The 26730-nt window shown below is 41.8% G+C and overlaps 1 protein-coding gene across 2 annotated transcripts in view; it reads left to right on the top strand.

Moving 5' to 3' along the window:
* Positions 1-26730, top strand: part of RALYL (RALY RNA binding protein like) — a 711743-nt gene that overhangs the window by 538362 nt on the left and 146651 nt on the right. The window lies entirely within an intron of this gene.

Below are 26730 nucleotides of genomic sequence, written 5' to 3'. Positions count from 1 at the left end.
CGTACACCCCCATACTGGATGTAACCCCAGACCATGATTTTGCCTCCACCAAACTTCACTGTTTTCTGGGTAAATCTCAGCTCCATGCGGGTTCCAGTAGGTCTCCTGCAATATTTGCGGTGACTGTGGTGTAATTCAACAGAAGATTCATCTGAAAAATCCACCTTCTGCCACTTTTCCAGCGTCCATCCTTTTAGCAGGCTGTGGCCCTTGGCAAATGCCACACGGTTTTTCAATTGTCTTTTGTTTAGCGCTGGCTTATGGGCACTGATTCGACCATGGAGGCCATTTCGAGACAGAATCCGACAAACTGTTCTGGTTGACACAGGGACTTCAGGTGACCAGGTCTCGTGGAGCTCTGCTGCAGTGGAAAATGGGCTGGCCTTGGATTTTCGAGCCAACAAACGGTCCTCTCGAGCAGTTGTCTTGCGGGGTCGACCTGACCTGGCCAGTCTCTTCAAATCTTTTTTTTATCCTCTGAACTTGATGCTGAGACACATTGAAGGTGTCTGCCACATCAGCAGTGGATCTGGTCTTCAGCCTCTTGATAATCAACACTGTAGTCTCCGGGTGAATCTTAGGCATGTTTGCAGAGGTTTAGTTGCAGTTAATGTTAAGGTCTAGTGTACTGGGGTTCTTTTTACACACACCTGAGACCTAATTGATCCATTATTAGTGTCACAGCCAGACAGCTGAGAAGCGCTCACAGGAGCTTCTCAGATCCTCCTCCTTGAATTTCTTTGTTTTGGTTTAGTTTCTCATCTCGTTAGTTTATCTCAGCTGTCATGCAGTTGGACTGATTGCTACCCTTTAAGTTCCTCCCCATAATGCAGTAGTGTGCGGCTGATACAACTTCCTGGAGTGTGTGTGCATGCTGTTCCCAGTTCCTAGTTCCCAGTCCTCAGTCGTCTGTCGTCTGCAAGATAAGTGCTGTTTATGTATTTATGATTTTGTCTTTTCTGGATCCAGGTGACCCTGACTCCCTCCGTGTCAGTGTAGGGAGCCGGTGGTCGTGTCCCTTCACTATTGTAGGGTCTTAAGGTAATAGATAGCCGAGGAACGTGGATATGCGGCCATCCACCTTTGGGGTGTTCGCATAGGCTGAGCAGTGAGGGAGAGCGGCAGGTCTATTGCAGGGGTCTCCCTTTGTTCCTTAGTTGTGGATCCAGAGAGACATTGTTTATATGGTATTGTCTTGTTTCCTGTACACCATCCGTGACATTATCAGCCGCCAAAACCGTCTCAAGCATGGATCCGGTTTCACTTTTGGCTGAACGCTTTCAGGGTCTTTCTTTGGAGGTAGCTGATCTCCGTAAGACTTTTTCTCAGTTTCAAGTGACCGGTTCAGCTTGCGTTCATGGAGTTTGTGCTGAGCCTAAGATCTCGCTCCCGGATACGTTCTCCGGGGGTAGTGAGAATTTTGTGCGTTTTAGAGAGGCTTGCAAACTCCATTTTCGCCTTCTTCCCCATTCTTCTGGTGATGAAGAACGGAGGGTGGGGATCATTATATCGCTGCTCAGGGGTAACGCTCAGTCCTGGGCCTTTTCGCTGCCGGAGGGGGCATGGCCCCTTCGTTCAGTGGATGAATTCTTTTTAGCCCTGGGTCAGATATATGATGATCCGGATCGTATTGCTCTGGCTGAGTCTAGACTACGTCTGTTATGCCAGGGTAAACAATCCGCAGAGATATACTGTTCAGAATTTCGGAGATGGGCAGCAGATACGGGTTGGAATGATGCTGCACTCCGAAGTCAATTTTGCTATGGTCTTTCAGAGGGATTGAAAGATGCATTTGCCTTTCATGAAAGACCTACCTCCTTGGATTCTGCTATGTCTCAGGCTGTTCGTATTGACAGGCGTCTTAGAGAGAGAGGAGAGATCTCTCCTTCCTGTCATACTCAGTCCCGGGACAGTGCAGCGGTCTCTTTCTGTGCACAGGGGTCTCAGTCGCTGTCAGCCCCTTCTGAGCAGGAGTCCATGCAGCTGGGGTTGATTGCCTCTGACAATAGAAGATTCAGCCCGCAGGGGAGGGTTTGTTTTTGTTGTGGAGGTATAAATCATCTGGCAAATGTTTGTCCCTCTAGGAGATTCAGGCAGTTTTCTGGGAGTAATAAAGAGACAAAAAGGAAAAAATCTTTTAAAAATGTTCCGTCTGTTACTATTGGCAGGGTTGAGGCGGAAATTGAAGGTTTTCCGTTTGCTTGTAGTTCCCGTTTTGTCCTGCCTGCTAGGGTGGCGCTAGAGAGCAAGAGCATTTTTGTGAGATTTTTGTGGATAGTGGAGCAGCTGTCAACCTCATTGATAATCAATTTGCAATAACTCATGGTTTCCAGGTATGCACTTTGGGAAAGGATATTCCTGTTTTTGCTATTGATTCAGCTCCACTTTCTCAGAAATCATTAAAGGGCATAGTTCACAATATCCGTTTAATTGTGAGTGATGCTCATGTTGAGGATGTGTCATGTTTCGTCCTTAGCGGTTTGCCTACTCCTCTAGTGTTGGGGCTACCCTGGCTCACTAAACATAACCCCTCCATTGATTGGCAAGCGAGGCAAATAAATGGTTGGAGTAACTTTTGCAGAGAGAATTGCCTCATAACATCTGTTTCTGAGGTTTCTACTAAGACTGTACCACCTTTCCTCTCTGAATTTTTGGATGTCTTCTCTGAGAGTGGAGTTCAGGGTTTACCTCCGCACAGGGAGTATGATTGCCCTATTAATCTCATCCCAGGCGCCAAGCTGCCTAAATCTCGTTTATACAATCTTTCCCAACCTGAGAGGGTCGCTATGCGGGCTTATATCTCTGAGAGTCTGAGAAAAGGACACATACGACCCTCGAAGTCACCTGTTGCCGCTGGTTTTTTCTTTGTTAAGAAAAAAGATGGTTCTTTAAGACCTTGTCTGGATTTCAGGGAGCTGAACAGTATCACTATTCGTGATCCTTATCCGCTTCCTCTGATCCCGGACCTGTTTAACCAGGTTGCTGGGGCTAAAGTCTTTTCCAAATTAGACCTAAGAGGGGCATACAACCTGGTTAGGGTCAGAGAAGGAGACGAATGGAAGACGGCTTTCAATACCCCTGAGGGCCATTTTGAGAATTTGGTTATGCCTTTTGGTTTGATGAATGCCCCAGCCGTTTTTCAGCATTTCGTCAACAGCATTTTTTATCATTTAATGGGAAAATTTGTATTGGTGTATTTGGATGACATTTTGATTTTTTCTCCTGATTTCAAGACTCATAAGGAACACTTACGTCAGGTCTTGCTCATCCTGCGGGAGAATAAATTATACGCGAAACTGGAAAAATGTGTGTTTGCGGTTCCAGAAATCCAATTTCTGGGGTTTCTTGTCTCCGCTTCTGGTTTTCGCATGGACCCCGAGAAGGTCCGCGCTGTGCTTGAGTGGGAGCTTCCTGAGAATCAGAAGGCGCTGATGCGTTTTTTGGGCTTTGCCAATTATTACAGGAAATTTATTTTGAATTATTCCTCTGTTGTTAAACCACTCACTGATATGACCAGAAAGGGGGTAGATTTTTCTTCCTGGTCGGTAGAGGCGCGTAAGGCCTTTTCTAATATCAAGGAGAGTTTTGCTTCCGCTCCCATCCTAGTACAACCTGATATTTCGTTACCCTTCATAGTTGAGGTTGATGCTTCTGAGGTAGGGGTGGGTGCGGTCTTGTCTCAGGGTTCCTCTCCTGCCAAATGGCAACCGTGTGCCTTTTTCTCAAAGAAACTCTCCTCCGCAGAGAGAAATTATGATGTGGGAGATAGGGAATTGTTGGCCATCAAGTTGGCTTTTGAGGAATGGCGCCATTGGCTAGAGGGAGCCAGACACCCTATTACCGTGTTTACTGACCATAAAAATCTGGCCTACTTGGAGTCAGCCAAGCGTCTGAACCCGAGACAGGCCAGATGGTCTTTGTTCTTTTCAAGGTTTAATTTTGTTGTTACGTTCCGCCCTGGGGTTAAGAATGTGAAGGCAGATGCCCTGTCACGTTGTTTTCCGGGAGGTGGGAATTTTGAAGACCCGGGTCCCATTTTGGCTGAAGGTGTGGTGGTCTCTGCTCTTTTTCCTGAATTGGAGGCAGAGGTGCAGGCAGCCCAGTCAGAAGCTCCTGATCTTTGTCCTCCTGGGAGGTTGTTTGTGCCTCTCGCTTTGAGACACAAGATTTTTAAAGAACACCACGACACGGTCCTTGCTGGGCACCCGGGGGCAAGAGCCACACTGGATCTCATCGCTCGGAGATTCTGGTGGCCTGCGCTTCGTAAGTCCGTTGAGGGTTTTGTGGCAGCTTGCGAGACTTGCGCTCGTGCCAAGGTCCCTCATTCACGGCCATCAGGTCCTCTCCTTCCTTTGCCCATTCCTTCCCGTCCTTGGACACATCTGTCCATGGACTTCATAACGGACTTGCCTCGTTCCTCGGGGAAGTCTGTGATTCTGGTGGTGGTGGACCGTTTTAGCAAAATGGTGCATTTTATCCCTTTTCCTGGTTTGCCCAATGCTAAGACGCTGGCGCAGGCATTTATTGACCACATTGTCAAATTGCATGGGATTCCTTCAGACATAGTCTCTGATAGGGGCACGCAGTTTGTTTCCAGATTCTGGAAGGCTTTCTGTTCTCGCTTGGGGGTTCGGTTGTCATTCTCTTCTGCTTTCCATCCGCAGTCGAATGGCCAGACAGAGCGCGTCAATCAGAATCTGGAGACATATCTGCGTTTTGTGGCGGAGAATCAGGAGGATTGGTGTTCTTTTTTGTCCCTTGCTGAGTTTGCTTTAAATAACCGTCGTCAGGAGTCCTCTGATAAGTCACCATTTTTTGGTGCATATGGGTTCCATCCGCAGTTTGGGACTTTCTCGGGAGAGGGCTCTTCTGGTTTGCCTGATGAGGACAGATTCTCCTCGTCTTTGTCATCTATTTGGCAAAAGATTCAAGATAATCTAAAGAGCATGAGTGAGAGATATAAGCGTGTGGCGGATAAGAGACGTGTGCCTGGTCCGGACCTGAATGTTGGTGATCTGGTGTGGTTGTCTACCAAGAATATCAAATTGAAGGTTCCCTCCTGGAAGTTGGGTCCTAGGTTTATTGGGCCTTACAAGATCCTGTCTGTCATCAATCCTGTTGCCTACCGTCTTGATCTTCCTCAGACTTGGAAGATCCATAATGTTTTTCATAAGTCCTTATTGAAACCTTATGTTCAACCTATTGTACCCTCGCCTTTGCCTCCTCCTCCGATTATGGTTGATGGAAATCTTGAATTTCAGGTCTCTAGGATTGTGGATTCTCGTCTTGTCCGCGGTTCCCTCCAGTACCTCGTTCATTGGGAGGGTTATGGTCCTGAGGAGAGGATGTGGGTCCCAGTGACGGACATTAAGGCCTCTCGTCTCATCAGGGCTTTCCATAGGTCCCATCCTGAGAAGGTGGGCTCTGAGTGTCCGGAGTCCACTCCTAGAGGGAGGGGTACTGTCACAGCCAGACAGCTGAGAAGCGCTCACAGGAGCTTCTCAGATCCTCCTCCTTGAATTTCTTTGTTTTGGTTTAGTTTCTCATCTCGTTAGTTTATCTCAGCTGTCATGCAGTTGGACTGATTGCTACCCTTTAAGTTCCTCCCCATAATGCAGTAGTGTGCGGCTGATACAACTTCCTGGAGTGTGTGTGCATGCTGTTCCCAGTTCCCAGTTCTCAGTCGTCTGTCGTCTGCAAGATAAGTGCTGTTTATGTATTTATGATTTTGTCTTTTCTGGATCCAGGTGACCCTGACTCCCTCCGTGTCAGTGTAGGGAGCCGGTGGTCGTGTCCCTTCACTATTGTAGGGTCTTCAGGTAATAGATAGCCGAGGAACGTGGATATGCGGCCATCCACCTTTGGGGTGTTCGCATAGGCTGAGCAGTGAGGGAGAGCGGCAGGTCTATTGCAGGGGTCTCCCTTTGTTCCTTAGTTGTGGATCCAGAGAGACATTGTTTATGTGGTATTGTCTTGTTTCCTGTACACCATCCGTGACAATTAGTCACAGGTGAAGCTCATATGACAAGGCGACAACACTTATGTCTTTCATAAATTGACTCAATGGGATTTACCAAGCTGTGAATATTAGAATACTTTTTGTCAGTTTCGTTTTGCACTGAAACATTATTACAAAAGCTGTTGGGATTAAAATGACCCATTTCTTGTAACAAAATCTTGATTAGAAATATATTTTAGCGGCACTTCAGGTCAATTTGTACACAAGCGACAAGACTTTTGTCAGGGACTGTATGTTGTGCTATTTATTTTTCATTTCTACTAGAAGTTATGAATTACTAGCAGTCTGCAGTAAGGGTACAGAGGGGTGGTAACCAGATGGGGGTGTGTACCTGCACAGGCTCACTCTCTATCCAATCAGTGCTGCCATTTTCAGACTGTGCAGGTACACGCCCCCCAACCGGTTACCACCCCTCTGTACCCTTACTGCAGACTACTAGTAATTCATTCATGACGTCTAGTAGAAATATTAAAGGAATGGCACAACATAGAGCCATAAGAATAGATGTTCCAGAATTGCTATTGCATGGGGAATGCATGAAGCTATTAAAACAGACATGTCAGGAATGGCGAAAGGGACCAAAAAGGTGTCCAGGACATGTCTCAACACCATGGCAAATCTGAGAAAAGCCACAATGTTTTTTTTTTTTTTACAACTGCTGCTTCCTCTGCAGTTTTATCTTTAGTATTTTTATAATGGTGGAGACATGAACAGAGATGTTTTGTAGAGCCTTCTGTAGTTAGGCTATTTTCCTCTCCAGTTTTGGGATCCAACAGAGGATATCAAAACCGGCGGAAAACTCTTTCGTTTTGTCCCTGTTCATTTTCAATGGGGACAAAGCTGAACAAACCGGAACAAAGTGCATCAGAATGCATTCCGTTCCAGTTTGTTGTGTTCCCATGCCAGACACAAAATCACTGCAAGCAGCGTTTTTGTGTGTAGTATAAGAAACTGAACATGCCGGATCTGGCACCAAAAACAATGTAAATCAATGGTGCTGGATACAGTTTTTTCCGGTATGTTCATTTTCAGTTTAATACAACCGGATCCGTTCTGAATGGATGCAGCCGGTTATATTATTCAAACGGATGCGTTTTGCTGTGGTTTTTAGACCCCATGCCAGATCTCAAAATTGGACAGCAAAAATGAACATGTGAAAGCAGCCTTACTTGGCTGTTACCCTCGGGTTCTTTCTCATCTCTTATAGGAGTGCTTTTGGAGGGATCTTAACAGGACACAAACTCCTAAGGAGAGTGGCAACAGTTCTGAATTGTATCCATTTGTACATTTGTGTAACCATGAATTGTACAAAAAGCCTTTATGGATGCTTTATAGCCTTTTTGAGCTTCATACATCTCCATAACATTTCTTCTGATGTCATCTTGAAGTTGTTTGCTTTATGGAATGGCTTGTCAGTAACTGGGCTTTATGTGCCTTCATTTAATGGGCAAAGCACATGTGAATCTCACTCTTCTAATCTCATCTCTTCAGTTGAAACACCTTTTGCCAATTAGTTCTTGGAGAAGTCATTAACACAGAGTTTAACTTAGTTTTTCCTCCTGCACTATGGATATTTGTTTAATGAGCTCAATAAAAGACATGGACATTACAACTGTCTGTGATTAGCTAACTTAGATTGTGTTGTCTATAACTGTGACTTAGAACAATCAGTCCACATTTTATTAGTAATCAATGTAGAAATCCAGGAACTTCCAAATGGTTCAGTAATTTTTTTCTTGAAAATGTACATAAATACTTTTTTTTTCCATTTGATTTTATCACCATAAGTGCTGTTCACTGCAGTTTCTTCCATGTTGTATAAAGTATCTGCCAGGACCACTGATCTCAGCTGCGTTCTGTACAGGCCATGCATTTTTTTATTTTATTTGCTGTCTCCGCAAAAGTGCTGCCTGAGGCATTATTATTCTACTATTGTGTGTTTGAAAATGTAGTTCTAACTGGAATATTTAATTAAATATTGTTATATGATTGTGCTTAGTTATCAGCATTCCTCATTTTCTGATATCATCTGTGACATATAAAAAATTCTAGCAATTCTCATGTTAAAGACAAAATAGAATTTAACACATTTTATATATACTATATTTCCACACCATAAGATGCACCTTAGGTTTTAGAGGAGGAAAATGAGACTTTTTTTTTTTTCATCAAACCTCACATCAGACCCCCAATGTTCATCAGACCCCCAAATCAACCCCCAATTTTTGTCAGATCTCAGATCAGACCCCAATCTTCATCAGACCCCCAAATCAGACCCCAATCTTAATCAGACCTTAGATTTAGACCCCCAATTTCCATATCAGACCCCTCATCTTTATCGAAACCAAGTTAAGACCCCCCTAATCTTCATCAGACCCCCAATCTTCATCAAACCTCAGATTAGACCCACAAATCAGACCCACAATTTTCATCAGACCAGATAAGACAGCAAATAAATAAAATAACTTACCATTTCTGCTCCGTATGGTGCCGCCACTTGGGAGATCCAGCGCCCTCTTCCTGCAGCGCTGCTATATTCACCCCTCCCCGGTCCTGCTGTACTAATGAGCACTTCCATAATGCACTTTTGATGCAGTTACTTAGCATGGATCAAAATGAAATGGTGTCATTGCAAGGGAAAGCCCATTTCTGTGAGACTCTCGAAGTGTCAGGAAAAAGAGTAACTTGCATGTTGCACACTGTATGACTTATTTACTAAAGGTTTGCCCTGTTTCTCCATATGGACACATGGTATTGAACTATTCCAAGTACAACCTAACATAGCTCTATAGCTGCACCATATTCCTTGACCACTCATGCACGCAACAGTTTTTTAAGCCCGTGTCTGATCCACATTTCTTGCGCATCACATGTGGACCCATTCATTTCTATGGGGCTGCAAATAATGCGGACAGCGCACGGATGTCAACTGGCAGCCGGTTATAGTACATGTCCTATTCTTGTCCATATTGCAGAAAAGAATAACCAGTTCTATTAAGTAAATGCGGCATGCTAACAGCTGGTGTCCGTATTTTGCTGATCTGTGGTTTGCGGACCGCAAAATACATATAGTTGTGTGCATGAGTGCTATTTGGTAAATTGGTAACCCAACATGGTAGACACCGATTAATGAATATGGGGCTGGTACTGAGCTAAAATTGCAATACGATCAGTCAGCAATGTGCCAGTAAATATGCAAAGATAACTTTTGTAAGCTTTTTGATTTCAGCGTTTTTCTCACTTATTACTAAATTTAGTGTCCTTTTAGGAGAAACTTTTTATGATACCTTCTTGCCATAAGACATTTGCAAATATATTTCCTCCTTTTTTTACTGCATGTTAAGGCATTTGCAAAGCTGTAATGATAACTTTGCTAAGCAAACATTAGGATTCCAGGACTTTTAAAATGGGAAAATTAAAGTTGTAAATATGTTTATTTTTTTTTATATTTAGTGCTTCTAGATGTCCCCCACTTAAAGGCATTCTGCAGCTTCTTTTTTACTGATGACCTATGCTCTGAATAGATCATCAGCATCTGATTGGCAGGGTCCGACACCCGGGACCCCAGCCGATCCGCTGTTTGAGAAGGCAGCAGCGCTGGCAGTAGCACTTCGGCCTTCTTGCTGTTTACCTCAGGCCCAGTGACGTCACAACTAGTATCACTAGTCTGGGCTAAGCCCCATTGAAGTGAACAGGGTTTAGCTGCACCCAGGCCAGTGATACTAGTCGTGACGTCGCTGGGCCTGTGGGAAACAAGGAGAAGGCCACGGCGCTACTGCCAGCTCCGCTGCCTTCTCAAACAGCTGAAAAAATTTGGTTCAATCCGAATTTATTCATGGCGAATCACGTTAAAAAAAGGCTATTTCTTGGCTGCTAGAGTTGAGCGGACACCTGGGTTCGGCTGAACTTCACAAAAAAGTTCGAGTTCGGGACCCGAACTTGACCCGAACTTGGCCGCGAACCCGAACCCCATTGAAGTCAATGGGGACCCGAACATTTGAGCACTAAAATGGCTGTAAAAATGTCATGGGAAGGGCTAGAGGGCTGAAAATGCCAGCAAAATGTGGTTAAGAGCATGGCAAGTGCTCTGCAAACAAAAGTGGATAGGGAAATGACTTTAAATAACATAAAATACGTAAAAATATAAAATAATAATCTTGATCTAGGAGGACGAGGTCCATATAGAGTAGGAGTTTGAGGAGGCGGTGGATGTGGCGGTGTAGGTGGAAGCGGCAGTGGAGGAGGTAGCCTACACAGTTTTTTTATTTAACTTTTTTTTTAAAAAATTTTTTATTGGGTACACCTCAAAACATTGGGAAATATAACCTGTGCTAAACACACGTCCAGACAATAAACTGGCTGCAGGGCAGGCCAGCACCTCCAAGGGGTAAAGGGCAAGCTCAGGCCATGTGCCCAATTTGGAGACCCAGAAGTTGAAGCGGACAGACCCATCATTTAGTACGTGTAGGCGTGTGCATACATACTGCCCCACCATGTCGCACATCTCCGTGATGTTCACGATCCAATTGGATATCTTCTCTATCAACTTTCGATGTTCTTTTATGCGCCTACCATGGTGATCAAGGGTGGCGGGAATTCAGGGTTCCAGGACGGAGAGGGAGCCTGAGAAAGGGATACCACATCCAAGGGAGGTCAATGGATGAAATTAAATGTAATCGAGCGGAAATGTGGGACAAAGTATTGAAGCATAAGCTTCCAAGTTAAGGAGGGGGCGCGCGGCAATTACCTACTCCTGACTCGGGGAGGTAGTGACGATAAATAACAATACAGGATTATAGGGAATGTCACTGTGGTATTTTGGATTTGGAAACGTTAACAAGGAGAGGCCCTGCTGCCTCTTTGTTGACTATATATAACTTCTGCCTGATCACACGTCTCTGTGACGTCCACCATCCATTTGGATATCTTCTCTATCAACTTTCGATGTTGTTTTTTGAGCCTACCATGTTGATTACGGTTATCGGCGAATCAGGGTTCTACGCCGGAGAGGGAAAGTGAGAAAGAGAGACCACATCCAAGGGAGACAAATGGATGAAATTTAATTTTGATCAAGCGGAAATATGGGAAAAGTTATTGAGGCACAAATGTGGGACAAATTATTGAATCGCAAATGTGTGATAAATTATTGAAGCTCAAATGTGGGACAAATTATTAAAGCGCAAATGTGGGACAACTTGTTAAAGTTTAAGCATTGAATGAAAGGAGGTGGTGCACATCAAGTAAAGAAGAATTTCTGAATTTTATTCCCTGTCACCTGTACAAAGCAGGGGTTTATTCACACCAAAATTGTAAAATGTTAACCCAAGAATGTAACAGAAAAATTAGTAAAATTTATTAACCTGTCTACTTGGTAGAGCAGGGGTCTATGACAGAAAAAAATTGTTTAGGCTTGTTTCCTGACCACCACGCATACCTCCACCATGTCATCTTTAATAAGTATTTAGCTTTCCACTCATTTTATTGTTGATGGATTACATGCATTATATGCTTCTGTTCATTTATATGTGTGGGGGTTTGCTTATGGAATTGTGGTGAGTCAGGTAGGGCTTGTTATATGATTCACTTACATGGCCCAGATTCATTGTATACAATGTTTTTATTCAATTTTTTGTTGTCTCCAATAAATTTGATATTTTTATAGATGTGCGGCTTTTATCTCGGTATTCTTTTTTCTTCTGAATCTATACAGTGCGTTTTATACCGTGTGCCGGCACTCTTACTTTAATTCTGATGTGCCCCCGCTCTTTTTTGGATTAGAAAAAAATTGTTTAATGTCACCCGAAAATGTAAAAGAAAAATTAGTGAAATTTATTAAGCTGTCAACTAGGTAGAGGAGGGGTATATTTCACACATAAATTGGTGAATTTCACCTGAAAATGTGAATTTGTGCATTTTTTTAACCTGTCTACTAGGTATAGCAGTGGTACATCACACCCAGAAATTGGTGAATTTCACCCGAAAATGTAACATACAAATTTATGATTTTTTTTTACCTGTCTACTAGGTATAGCAGTGGTTCATCACACCCGAAAATGTAACAGACAAAGAAGTAAAATGACATAAAATAAAATACGCACAAAGCAAAAAAAAAATTTGATTTATGAGGTGGAGGTTTATATGGAGTAGGAGTTTGAGGAGGCAGTGGACGTAGCGGTGTAGGTCGAAGCAGCGTTGGAGGAGGACGAGGTAGCCAACACTGGTTTTTGGTTTTATTATTATTTTTTTATTAGGGTACACTCCAAAAGAACATACAAGAACATACAAGAATAAGCAATTGCGCTGCAGTACAACAATGGCTGGTTGAGGCCAGTATACATGTCTATTCTGCACAAGGTACGGACAAGTCCTGTGGGATCCAAGCCTGGTTCATTTTAATGAACGTGAGCTTGTCCACATTGGCTGTGGACAGGCGGCTGCGCTTGTCTGTGATAACGCTCCCTGCCGTGCTAAATGGCAAGTTCAGGCCAAGTGCCCAATTTGGAGACCCAGAAGTTGAACGGGGCAGACCCGTCATTCAGTACTTGTAGGTGTGTGCACACATACTTCTCCACCATGTTGGTGAAATGCTGCCTCCTGCTAAGACGTTCCATATCAGCTGGTGGTGCTGGTTATTGTGGCGTGCTGACAAAGCTTTTCCACATTTCAGCCCTGCTAACCCTGACTTCTGAGGTGCTGGCGGTGCCCCAGCTGCGTTGGCGACCTCTTTCTCCTCCTCTGCCTTCGCCTTGTGCTTCCACTGTGCCCCCGCTATCAGGTGGGAATGCCACCAGCAGCGCGTCTACCAGCGTGCGCTTGTACTCGCACATCTTACGATCGCGCTCCAGTGAGGGAATTAAAGATGGTACATTGTCCTTGTAACGGGGATCCAGCAGCGTGGCCACCCAGTAATCAGCACAAGTTAGAATGTGGGCAACTCGGCGGTCGTTGCGGAGACACTGCAGCATGTAATCACTCATGTGTGCCAGGCTGCCCAGAGGCAACGAAAAGCTGTCCTTTGTGGGAGGTGTATCGTCTGTGTCCTCTGTATCCCCCCAGCCATGCACCAGTGATGGCCATGAGCTGGTATGGGTGCCACCCTGCTGTAAACATGGTTCCTCCTCCTCCTCCTCATCCTCCACCTCGTCATCTTCCAGAATTGTGCCCTGGCTGGACAATTGTGTACTTGGCGTTTGTGGGTGCAGGAACCCACACTCGGAGCCACTTGTGAATGAGGTGGATGATGATGAGACACAGTTGCTAATGACGAAATTACTGTCTCAAGAGGTTGATGAAGAGGATGAGACACAGTTGTCAATCACTGAGGTTGTGGTTAGGTCAACAAATCAAGAGGATGATCAGAGTGAGGAAGTGGAAGAGGAGGTGGTGGACGATGAGGTCACTGACCCAACCTGGGAAGGTGGAAAGCCGAGCGAGGACAGCAGTACTGAAGGGGAAGGATCTGCAACAGGCTGGAAGAGGAAGTGGGGTGGCAAAAGGGAGAAGGCGGGCCACACCAAACAGGCCCACAACTGTTCCACGGAGCACCCCCTTGCATAAATCTCCCTTGCCAAGGGGTAGGTGTTCTGCAGTATGGCGCTTTTTTGAGGAAAGTGTGGATGACAAAAGAATAATAGTTTGCAACCTGTGCCACACCAAAATGAGCCGGGGCGTGAATACTAGCAACCTTACCACCACCAGTATGATCCGCCACATGGCATCAAACGGATGAACGCCTGGGTCCACAATCTGTGTCTGTAAGTCACACCACTGCCTCCTCTTCCCTTATGGTTCGTGCTGGCCAATCGCCTGTCGAAGGCGCAGGCGAAGATGCCTCCTGCCCTGCATTTGGACCTTCACAAGCACCATCAGCGACCACATCCACTTCCCTACTCCAGCGCAGCGTCCAAATGTCATTCCCCCAGGCATTTGAATGCAAGCGCAAATACCCAGCCACCCATCCACAGGCTATAGCACTAAATGCGCACCTTACAAAATTACTGGCCCTGGAAATGTTGCCATTTAGGCTTGTGGACACTGAGGCCTTCCGCAGCCTGATGTCGGTGGCCAGCCCGCGTTACGCAGTCTCCAGCCGCCACTATTTTTCGAGGTGTGCCTTGCCCGTCTTACACCAACATGTGTCCCGAAATGCCACATGTGCCCTGACCAACGCAGTTAATGGGAAGGTCCACTTAAGCTGCAGAGCTGTTGCAGGGAATAAGAGACCAGACTGAGCTGTGGCTCTCGCCACGCAACCTACAACCAGGCATGGTTGTTTGTGATAATGGCCCTAACTTGGTGGCGGCTTTGGAGCTCAGCAAGCTCACATACATCCCATGCCTAGCCCACGTCTTCAACTTAGTGGTTCACCGGTTTCTCAAAATCTACCCCAATTTGCCTGAGCTACTGGCGAAGGTGCGTCGCGTGTGTGCACATTTCCGCAAGTCATCGACAGCAGTGTTTGAAATTGCCAGCTCACCGGCTGTTGTGTGACGTGAGCACATGCTGGAACGCCACGTTCCACATGTTGGCCAGACTTTGTGAGCAGCACAGGGCAGTAGTGTAATATCAGCTGCAACATGATCGTTGCCTTTCCAGTCAGCTTCAGCAAATCAGAAGCGAGGAGTGGGCATGGATGTCTGAACTCTGTGATGTTTTAAGAAACTTTGAGGAATCAACACAGATGGTGAGTGGCGATAACTCTTTTATCAGCATAACCATCCCACTTCTGTGTCTACTCAAACGCTCGGTGCTCACAATTAAGGACGACGCTTTGCATGTGGAAGAGGTGGAAATGGGGGAAGAAGACATTACACAGGGTAATAGCCAGACCACCCTCTTTCCGTCTTCTCAGCGCGAATTGGCTGATGAAGAGGAGGAGGAGCAGGAGATGGTTGCCTCTGCTACAGAGGGTAGTACCCATGGAAGTTTAATTCCATCTGTTCAGCGTGGGTGGTCAGAAGAGGAGGAAGAGGATTATTTATTTATTCATTAATTTATTTATTATTTACCGGCTATGCAGCTATTATAGTTGAGTGGTTAAGTGCCTTGCTTTTATTGCAGAAGGTTGTGAGTACGAATCCCGGCAGAAACTTTTCTGAAATACAGGCAAAATTAGATTTAAATACACTGGGGTGTTCCCAAGCACTGACTCCATATATGGACATAGCTATATATAGAGTCAGAGCAGGGACTCCTAAGCCACAGACTCACACTGAGGGATTCCCTCACTGTACAGCGATCTTCTGCATAGAAATAGAGGCTAAATTAGATTTAAATACACTGACTGAAGCATCGCGCTCGAGCACACCCGGTTTCGGCCGAACTCCGCGATGTGCCGAGCATAGCGATGCTCCAGCCAAACTGGTGTTCGGCCGAGCATGCTCGCTCAACACTACTACCAAGATGCATAACTTTACATTTGTCCACATTGAACCTCATTTGCCTAGTTGATGCCCAATCACTCAGATTGTTCAAGTCAGCTTTTAGTATATGGACATCTTCCATAGACTGTACAGTTTTACACAGCTTAGTGTCATCTGCAAAAATAGAAATGGTGCTATTAATCCTGCCCTGCGAAGGGGCAGGCAAGGGGGCGTGGTTACTGTGACTTGAAGCAAGGAGGCAGCTGCCTCAGTGACTTCCAGCCTGACTAGAGAAGCGCGCCGGCAGGGGATTAAAGATCGTTTTTGCAGCTTTTGCTTCAACTACCTGCAGGAAGAAAATGATCGTCACAAACACGCTGCTGGATATTCTCAGTTACTGCTGCCGGCCTAGGATGTTTTTAGGAGGAGACAGGTTCTCTTTAACCTCTCAAGGACACAGGGCGTACAGGTACTTAAGGACAGGTACGCCCTGTGTATGTCCGATCACCGGCGGGCGGTGATCAGAACAAGGTGCCTGCTCAAATCATTGAGCAGGCACCTTGGGTCAATGCCAAGGGGGGTCCTGTGACCTCCCCGTATCGGCGATCGCAGCGGATTAACCCCTTTTATGCCGCTACCGTGGCATAGAAGGGGTATGTGTTTGAGGGATGTATCAGAAGGCAGCCCGATGCCGTGCAGAGGCTGCTCAATGCCTTGCACGGCATCAGGACCTGCCTTCTATGGGAGCCGAGGAGATCCAGCCTCAGGCTGGGTCTCCTAGGCAACCTGTTTGCGTACTACTCAATGTAGTACACGAACAGGCAATGCATTACAATACAAATGTATTGTAATGCATTGCAGAGGGGATCAGACCCCCAAAAGTGAACATCAGAAATAAAGTAAAGGAAAAAAAAGTTTAAAAAAATGTTTTTAATAAAATAAATAAAGTAATAAAATTAATAAAGTAAAAAAAGAAAAAAACGCCCCTTTCCCCTTATTTTATAATAAAAAACAGAAAAAACAAGCAAACACACACATACGGATGGAGTAGAGTTAACACTTCTGTTTTCTGAGATTTCTGAGTTGTGTTATCTAATCTAAGCAAACACCTTCAATTCCTTTCAATGGCTTTTGTCGCAAGATAACGCGATGAGTTAAGAAATTTGATTTAAGAGCTGGAGTGCTAACCCTGCTACATCTGTATTAGGTATTGCCGCGTCCATAATGACCGGCTCTATAAATATATCACATGATCCACCCTGTCCGATAAATACCATAACATTTTTTGTATAAAAAACGTGTAAAAAAAAGCCAAAATAAAAAAACTATGTCTCAGAATATGGAGACACTAAAACATAATTTTTTTTGTTCCAAAAATGCTGGTATTGTCAATCTTTTTTTTTTAATAGTGTAAATTTTTTCCAAATCTGAAGTTCAAAGATAAAAAAAAAATAGGACTATAAAAAAAAGATTATAGCACTATATTAGCTAAATTGCTCTATATTTGTATTTAGCGAATATTTGCTATATTGCTATATATTCTTGTTTTAGAATATGCCGAATATTCTAAAAAACAAATATATAGCAATATATTGAATATTCGTAGCATACACATATAGACTGCAATTTAGCTAATATAATGCTATAACCTTTTTTTTTCGAAGTTGTAATTTTTTTTCAAATCTGAAGTTCATAAGAGAAAAAAAATTATAACTATAAAAAAAAGTTCATAGCACTATTACCTAAATTGCAGTCTATATGTGTATTTAGCGAATATTCGCTATATTGCTATATATTCTCGTTTTAGAATATGACAAATATTCTAAAAAAACTATATATAGCAATATAGCTAATATTCGTAACAAACACATATAGACTGCAATTTAGCTAATATAATGCTATACCCTTTTTTTTCAAAGTTGTAATTTTCCTTCAAATCTGAAGTTCATAAGAGAAAAAAAATTATAACTATAAAAAAAAGTTCATAGCACTATTACCTAAATTGCAGTCTATATGTGTATTTAGCGAATATTCGCTATATTGCTATATATTCTCGTTTTAGAATATGACAAATATTCTAAAAAAACTATATATAGCAATATAGCTAATATTCGTAACAAACACATATAGACTGCAATTTAGCTAATATAATGCTATACCCTTTTTTTTCAAAGTTGTAATTTTCCTTCAAATCTGAAGTTCATAAGAGAAAAAAATTTACGACTATGAAAAAAAGTTTATAGCACTATATTAGCTAAATTGCAGTCTTTTACATTGCAGTGTATTTTACGAATATTCGCTATATCGCTATATATTCTTGTTTTAGAATATGACTACGTTATTTAGAATATTCGTCTTTTTTTTGGAAAACTCAGATTCTATGGTATTTTCTAACCCACAGGCATTCCCATGGTGACGGGGACGCTTGTCGGGAAGGAGTATGCCAAAGTGGAATAACAGTACACATTAAAAATAAAAAATAAACAAAAATTCTAAATAACGAATATATTTGCTATATTGCTATATATTTGTATTTTACAATATTCGTCATTTTTTTTCCATATGAAAACAATTCCTTCCTGCTTAAATTGCTTGTGGGCCAATGAATCATTGACCCACAACAAAGAAGCAGGGAGGAATCATGTTTTCAGATGTTAAAAAATATTAAATATAGCGAATATATAGCACTATATTCGAAATATTGGCAAATTAGCAAAGTTGCGATATTCGCGATAAATATTCACTATTCGAATATTCGCGCTCAACACTAGACAAGACCCGGCACTGCTTACTATGGATAATGCATTTAGTACATCAGGGATGAATAGAGAACTACACGACTCATTTAGAAAGCCTTCCTAGCTAGTCTGGATGAATAGTTTAATATAGGCACAATGCACTTTCAAAAAAATCAGAGCATGTTGGGTGCAGACACATCTAGAATGCACAAGGTTAGTCATGGCCATAAAATGCACTATAAAAGCGTCTGCCAGTGGAATAAACCCACCTTTATTTTACAACTAAACAATTAGCAATGCTTTGTACATTTTTTCTTGAATATATACGATGATTCTACAGACCTCAGTGGTAGCAATTTTGACTTGCAGTGCTGGCGTCCTGATTCTGAATCCAAGAACTTTGTATGTTCTCCACATGTTACCATGGGTTTCCTCTGGATACCATACTTCAAAAACACAGGTTAATTGGTATTTAGATTGTGAGCCCCAATGGAGACAAATACCAATAGGTGACAAACCCTGTACAGAATTTGTACAGAATATATCAGTTACATCATCACTAAGCTCAATTTAAAAGGAAGTTTATTAACTCAACAGAATAGTTTTGGAGTATGGGAAGAAATCCAGGCACCTAGATTAATCATGCAGCTGCATGGAGGGAACATACAAACTTCAGGCAAAATTTTCCTTTGGTTGGGTACAAACCCAGTGCCCTAAGCATTAGTGATGACCACTGACCGTGATTTAACATGCTACTGTAGCTCCAGCAATGTGTAAATTGTTGCTTTGTTCACATCAACCTTTAGAAATAACGCAGGCTGTTCAGGCTTGACAAGGCTTGGTTCTTTCTTTCTGCACTCTTCCGTTTACCAGACATTATGAGGCCTATAAATGAAAAGTCACAGGTTTGGTATAAAGATAATTAAATGGCACTATTAAAATTTCAAGTGTTTTTTCTGTAACTTAAAGACAAAGGTGCAATTAAATGTTGTATGCAGTCTACAAACACACTGATCACTGGTATTGATTGATCAATTTACAATTGTAATAATGCAATTTTGGCAGTAAAATGTGTTTATCTACACAGGTATATTAATGCAGTTTTTAAGTAAAATATGTACAATAATATTATAGTGGTGCAGTTTTTGCGGTAAAATGTGTTCAATAACATGGGCATACTAATGCACTTTTTAAAAGTCAAATTATTATGCTGTAACCACACAGTATCTTGAAGTAATACAACACATTCACTAATACTGGTCTAGTAATGCAGTTTTTGCAGTAAAACATGTTCACTAACACTGGTAAAGTAATGTTGTTTTTGTAGTAAAATGCTTTTGCTGTAACCGAACAGTACCTTGAAGGAATTTAATACGTTCACTAACACAGGAATAGTAATGCAGTTTTTGCAGTAAAATGTGTTTATTAACATGGATATAGTAATATAGTTTTTGCAGTTAAATGCATTCAATAACGCATGTATAATAATACTGTTTTTGCATTAAAATGCTTTTGCTGTAACCACATGTTATCTTAAAGTAATACAACATGTTCACTAACACAGGTATAATAATGCATTTTTGCAGTAAAAATCCATTCACTAACATGGATATAGTAATGCAGTTTTTGAAATAACATGCTTTATTGTAACTAATAAAGTAGCTTGAAGTAATACAACAAGTTCACCAAAATGGGTATAATAATGCAGTTTATTCAGTAAAATGCATTCACTAACAATTATATTGATGTAGCAGAGCTAAAAAGAATGATGAATGCGCTAAGTAAACAATAGCAAGAAATTGTTTATTGATTTTTTTCAATGGATTTCAATGGTTTTCATCATGAGATAGCATTGTGACATTTTTTATCACCATTCCTCTTAGTTTGTAGCAGTGCAGTTTTTGTAGTAAAATGTTTTTTTTTGTACTAAAAATGCCCAATTACTAACAGTAATTTAAGATTTTTAGAAAAAATAAAAAGGGGCAATTTCTCAGCATTTGCAGCAGAACATGTGCTATAGGGGTGCTGGCAATAAGGCTATGAACAGTAGAAACAAAGCTGTCTGTCAATATACAGAAAAAATAGTTTGTTGCAGGGTAGAACTTATCAGTAAGCTGTATGAATTATGAAAGAACACACAATTTAGAGTTACCAGTCCATCGATTTCTATGCTATGCTTTCCCTAAAATTTACTCAATTATATCTCCCTAGTGTCCCTAGTTCATCTATATTACTGGCTTGTGTCTGTAATAGCATTTTCTCAGACATAGAGAAACACATGCTCTCAGTTCCCAAGCTGAACACAGAATGGCATTCTATGATGTTCACAGCAAAAGGAACTGCCTGAATCCCGCTTGTGATTGGCTGCTCCGTATGAGCTAATCATGGCAAGCTCTCCACTTCTCTCTCCTAGTGTTATGTGAACCTCCATCTTCACCCTCCCCCCCCCCCACCCCCATCAATTCCTGTAATTATCACAATAAAGTGGCACTGGTCCCATTTTCCTTGATTTGTCTAGAACAAATTGCCAAAACTTCAAATTCATTTGACAGACAAATTTTTGTGAAATTCCTAATGAATCACATTAGTTTAGAATTGATTTGCTCATCTCTACTCGGGACCAAACTTTGTGATTTTTATGCCCCAGAAAACCGGTGTTAATGATTTCATAAATTCCCCCAATGAGTTCAAACTAGCTGTAAAAATATAGTTTGTTAGCCCCCTCTAGTGACAGCTTTGTGCTGTCGAAATTGATGTATTTAACAAATGTTTATTTGCCTACAGAGAAACAGAGTACAGAATATCATTGGATTACATTAAAGGGGTTGTCTTCTTTATTTATATTGATGATCTATCCACGGGAAAGGCCATCAATATCAGATCGTCGGGGATCCGACTCCTGATACCCCTGCCGATCAGGTGAAGAGAAGGCTGTGCTTGTATAAGTGTTGCCTTCTCTTCATTGTTTATCTGCTCGCCGTTGCAACCTCAGCAGTGAGCAGGTGCAATAATACCTAAGCTGTCCCATTCACTTCAATGGGACGGCTTCTTGCTATTCAGTTCAACAATTTAATTACACCCACTCACCTCTGCTGTTGCAATGGCAAGCAGGTAAACAGTGAAGAGAACACATCGCTCGTAGAAGCGCAGCCTTCTCATCAAACAGCTAATAGGCGGGAGTGCCTCCCCCCTTGCTGATCTGATATTGATGACCTATCCTGAGGATAGGTCATCAATATAAATAAAGCAGACAACCCCTTTAATGACTGTAAACTGTGGCATTTATAAATAATATACTGTAATAAATAATGATAATAAATAATAATGATACTGAAAATGGCACAAATAAAATAATGCTAAATAATAAATAATAGGATACTGTAATAAAAGTAATAAAGCATACTATAGAATAGAATGGAATATAGGAAATGCAGTAGTACTTGCATTGTGTTCAGTAGTGGTTGCGGGATATGCTTCATTCTTAATGCACATTGCACTAAAGTAAAAGGCAGAGCAAAGATTGTTTTTATATCTTGGGCATTCGACATGTAGCAGGTTCTGAAGTGGCTATTGGTAGCTCAGCATATTGTCATTAAATTTGTAGCATCTACAACCTAGTTCAAAGCATTTCGAGAGATAAGTATATGCTCTTGATATCTAGAAGGATAGGAGCTGGAAGAGTCTCAATGTTGTCACCTTGGAGATTGATTGCACCATCCTGGTCACTTTCTCCAAACAGCACACCTTTCTGCTCTCTCTGGTATCATAATGTGCAGAGAAAATGTATGTACAAGAAATGTATGAGGCACAGGTGACCATGGTAGTGATTTAGTCTATCAGAATACAGATAGTATGTGCTAAACTGAAACTTGTTTTAAAGGCATAGTTATTTGCCACATACTTTATTGATATTCCTTTGGGTAATATAGAATTGAAAAGGAGTCTGTCAGCAGTTTTAACTGTGCAAAACTACTGACAGTGCTAGGTAGAGGCTGGGGAGAGCAGGACAGAGAGCTTTTATCATCAGCGGCAATGTGAATATGAGCATTTATTCTGTCATGCTCTGCTCCTTCAAGTGTCCAGAAGGTCGTGCTTCACAGTGAAGTGCTCTCTGCACTGAATGCTTCACAGCCCCTTCATCTCTGCTCTGAGTGATAGCTGTGGTGGTCTCCTGGTTGGATGCTACAGTAGTCACTAGGGGAGGGGCTCTAAAGTAACCAACCACAGAGAGCACTTCAGAGTGCGGGGCCGCATCACCGGCACTTGAGGGGGCAGTGCTTGTCGCAATAAAAGTTCCTATTTAGAGTGTAGCAGATAATGATCAAAAATAATTGAAAAATCTTCAGCGCTCTTCCAGTGTAGAAAATTCGGTATTTATCTGTATTTAACCAGCAACAAACATTGCATCGTTTCGACTAAGGAGTCTTTATCAAGCCTTGAAAAAGGGCTTGATAAAGACTCTTTAGTCGAAACGTCACAATGTTTGTTGCTAGTTAACTAAATACCAAATTTTCTACACTGGAAGAGTGCTGCAGATTTTTCAATTATTTTGCTACTACAAGGGACCCCCAGCCTGGAGCCTCATCTGCGGGTACCAACCTAAATTGGACCTTCTCACCAGGTACCTGGATTATTGGCATGATACTTACCTTACTTGTGGGCTTGTAGTGATGCTTATCTTCTATTGCAACAGATAATGATAGAATCCATAATGCAATGTTTGCCCTTCTGTCCAGGATCCCTGCCTAACGCTGTCAGCAGTTATACAGGCTAAAAAAGCTGCTGTCGGACTCCCTTTAAATTAATCTCATCAGAACTAACCATTTAGCTATATGACCTATTAGAGCAAAAGAACATCAAAAAGAGAGTTTCCCACTCAGAAACCTCTCAATGAGCCATATTGGAGAGGCACTAAAACATCAAGTGGCCAGCCTGTCCCCTGTGAAAGAACAGGGTTTCAGAAGCAGGGCACAGTAGATTGCCACGGAAGCTGTTGCTAGAGAAGGGTTTGTCATAATGTAACAACCCCTGTAATATTTTAATTTCAAAGCATATGTATGTAGACATAATCAACTTGTATTGGAGACACTACAAAAACACAACTAAACAGCTAAATGAGAACAACTATTAAAAAGCAATATAAATCCTAAGCCCTCTGTACCCTTCATATATGTAAGGCTTAGATTTTTAACATTCAATATTAGAGCATAAAACCAACTAGTGTTCAACAGAAAAGTGGTTTTGAAATGTTGAAATATTTATGTTTGAATGGCTTTTTAAACATTTCAACACTCAGCTTTAGGGGGCCTTTTCCCACAAATCACACATTCCCTGTATTACACACCTGTCAATGACCCTGAGCAGGCTTGAGCAATTCTAAAATCCCCAGATGAGCAGGTGATATATATACTCCTAAATGCTGAGGTAAACGGTCAAATAACTCGAAATTCATTCTTGTCAATCAACAGGATCGGATGTGTCTAGCTTTGAGAAAGTGAAAATCCCTAGAGAAGAGATCTACCTGTTCAGTATGCCAAAGCCATAGATATTTACTTACCTTCAGTAAGAAAGCGGAGAGGAACATTGAATATGAAATAAATCAATATCCCAGCATTGCTTAAAAAAATAATTCACACATAGACCTTCCTTAAGAGCCTAGACTATTAATAACATCAACAAGAACAGGAATTATAGATGAGCACATTTCATGAAATTCGATTTAGGTCCGTATCAGATATGCTCCAGTTATTCTGAAAATTGTTATATAACACGCTAAGGTTGCCTAGAACCCATATTTTTCTGTCAAAAAAACATAAGAGGCACAGAAGACTAGAAAATAAGAGCCCCAGAAGACAAGAGCAAACCACCTGGAATATTGAAAAGGAGACAGGCAAGACAGTTCTCTTTCCTAAAGGAAAAATAAAATTTGAGTGTCTCTGGCATTATGCTTCTCCTTTCAAAACAAGAAGAAAACTACATGTCTCTAAATTTGCCTGGTTAGCTGAGTGGACTGTGTTGGGTTCTTGGAAGTACTCTTTCACATTATGGAGACTACTTAGTATGTATGAGGAGTATTGTAGTCCAGCCACCACTGCTCTGTATTTCTGGGAAAAATATATGCAAATCTTACTTCTCTGCACTCAGTTTTATTTTCTTTTAGGATGGAGACTTGTCTTGCTCATCTTTTTTCCAGTGTAACTAGTGGGTCTCTCTCACTCACCCAAAACAAATCAGAAGACATTTGTGTTCAATAGAAAAATCTGTTTTTACAACCAGACAGGTACAGGGAGAAGGTGCTACAGAGTGGTTTATCCCTACCAGGTCTGGCTTGAGCTACTTTGCAAAGTAGAATGGGCAACAATTTCAGCCTCTAGATGTGCAAAGCTGCTAGAGACATACCCCTAAAAGAACTGCAGCTCTAATTGCAGCGAAGGGTGGTCCTACAAAGTATTGACTGGGGGGGGGGGGTGAATACAAATGCATGCCACACTTTGAAAACCATGTATAATTTTATTTTTTTTCGCTTCACACATACTTGCTACTTCGTGTAGGTCTGTAACATAAAAGCACAATATAATACATTTAAGTTTGTGGGTGTAACATGAAAAAAAATTGGAAAAGTTCAAGGGGTATGAATAGGCACTGTATCTCCTTTTTCAAGGCACTGTATCTCTATATCTCCAGTTCCGAGAACCCTCACAATCCCTTTGTTATGTTTGTACTTACATTTGCTCTTGTGATATTAAAGCCCATGCAAATTAAAGTAATCAAACATAATTTTCCAACACTGAAGAGTGCTGTTGACATTACCTGTCACCTTTATGATGATGATTTTTTTTTTCATTTATGTGGTTAATACTAGTAAATCACTGTGAAGCTTGAGGATTACTTCTCTTCTCCCTTTAAGAGGCAGTAGATATGACGTAGCCAACGAGAGCCACTTTGCACTGAAGAGGAGCAACAACTCTGAAAAACTGCAGTCTATGGATGTGCGTAGGTGGCCTGGCTGACAACGTGAGTCATGTTTAAAGGGTCAAATAGATAAGTACATATGGCTGAAGAGAAAGCAGTCAGATCCAGATCCCTCTGCCAGTAAAAAAAAAATATAAATGTTGCTCAACAGTTGAGCTGAGGCATCTGCTTATTAAAGGGGAAAATCAGAGATCGTATGGTACATGACAATCTCTTTTTAACAAAGTTAGAACCAGCCCTGTACCTCATTTGGATCCAGAGATCTCTCCATTCATTGTTCTGTTAAATTTATATCAAGCTGGCGGCTCAAAGGGAGTATCTTTTCTGCTACAGCTCAGGGGGCGTGTCCATGCTCTCCCTATCACAGCTCAGGAGGCAGTTGAAGGATGAAACAGAGCATGTGCGACCATCTCAGTGAGCAAAACAAAGAAATAAGAAAAGAAAAAAACAGCAGGTGGCGCTATACAGATACATTTCATTGAATACCTCAGTGGCTATGATAAATTTTGTATTACATGCAATTACAAAAGTATTCAGATCCACATGCTGGTTTGAAAACTGTAGAATGTTTCTCATGGGACAACCCCTTTAACTTACAGGATAGTCACTTATAGATGGCAGTAGTGAGACAGTTTTCTTTCTTCCTTGAGTGACTAATTTTTCAGCTTTTTTTGTCCTTTTAGCCCTCCTTAATGTAAATTGCTTTCCTTCTGGTGGAGAGCTATTTTGCAAACCTTCCCAGGCAAAAAGCTTAACTGTGGAATTACTTATAGCTTATTGGAAACCTCCAGTCCAATCCTAAAAGTTGTCGATACATGACACATACATATAGTCAAAATACCTAGTGCCATATGTTGCTCCCATGCTGCCTCTGTTCCTTCTTTTTGGTACCCATCAGATTCTTTCCAAGATGGCTGCCACCATCTCAGACTTTCCCATGCAAAACACTATTGGAAAGTCTAAGATAACTCTCCTCTCCACTGCCCTTGGAATACACCAGGTATGTTGACTAGGCAAGTGTCACCTACGGTCAGCTTTGGATTTAGACTGGAAGGTTGCGTTAAACAATTTATAGAAGATTGAAATTTACAATGCTGGCTCCTTGCTATCAATACCAGGATCCTTTTTTTCCAAGTCGTATTCTTCAACTGTAAATTTTAATTTACCAACCTGTCATTCAGAATAGTATGAGGTAACATCCGAATGCCTAAACCCATCACTTGTTCCCGCAACTGTCACGGACACCCTTTTGCACTTGTCAAAGCCGGCACAACTGAACTACAGTGACAGGTACAATATTACCAATAAATTGGATAATCAATCATGCATGCCTACATCCTGACAGCGATGTCAAGAACACCTGAGACTGGGCAATTATTAAGGATAAGGAAGCTATTACTTATCTGCTTTTAAATTGAAATCAATAAAAACGGCACTAGACAGGGTTCCTAAAATGAGCTTGAAAATGGAAAGCAGCAAAAAATATGTATTATCCTGGAACTGGGAATAATTTACAACCTTTCAAAAGTTTTTTGAGTGCATTTGTCTTCTTGCACAGTTTATCGTGCTCCTCGTTTTCTTCGTCTAGTAAGACAGACTTAGATGGAGAAAATATTTAAATGAAAGCAGTTTTATAGTG

This window comes from Bufo bufo, chromosome 5, assembly GCF_905171765.1.
Source record: "Bufo bufo chromosome 5, aBufBuf1.1, whole genome shotgun sequence".
Classification (NCBI taxonomy): domain Eukaryota; kingdom Metazoa; phylum Chordata; class Amphibia; order Anura; family Bufonidae; genus Bufo; species Bufo bufo.
This window is presented reverse-complemented; position numbering and strand designations above follow the sequence as displayed.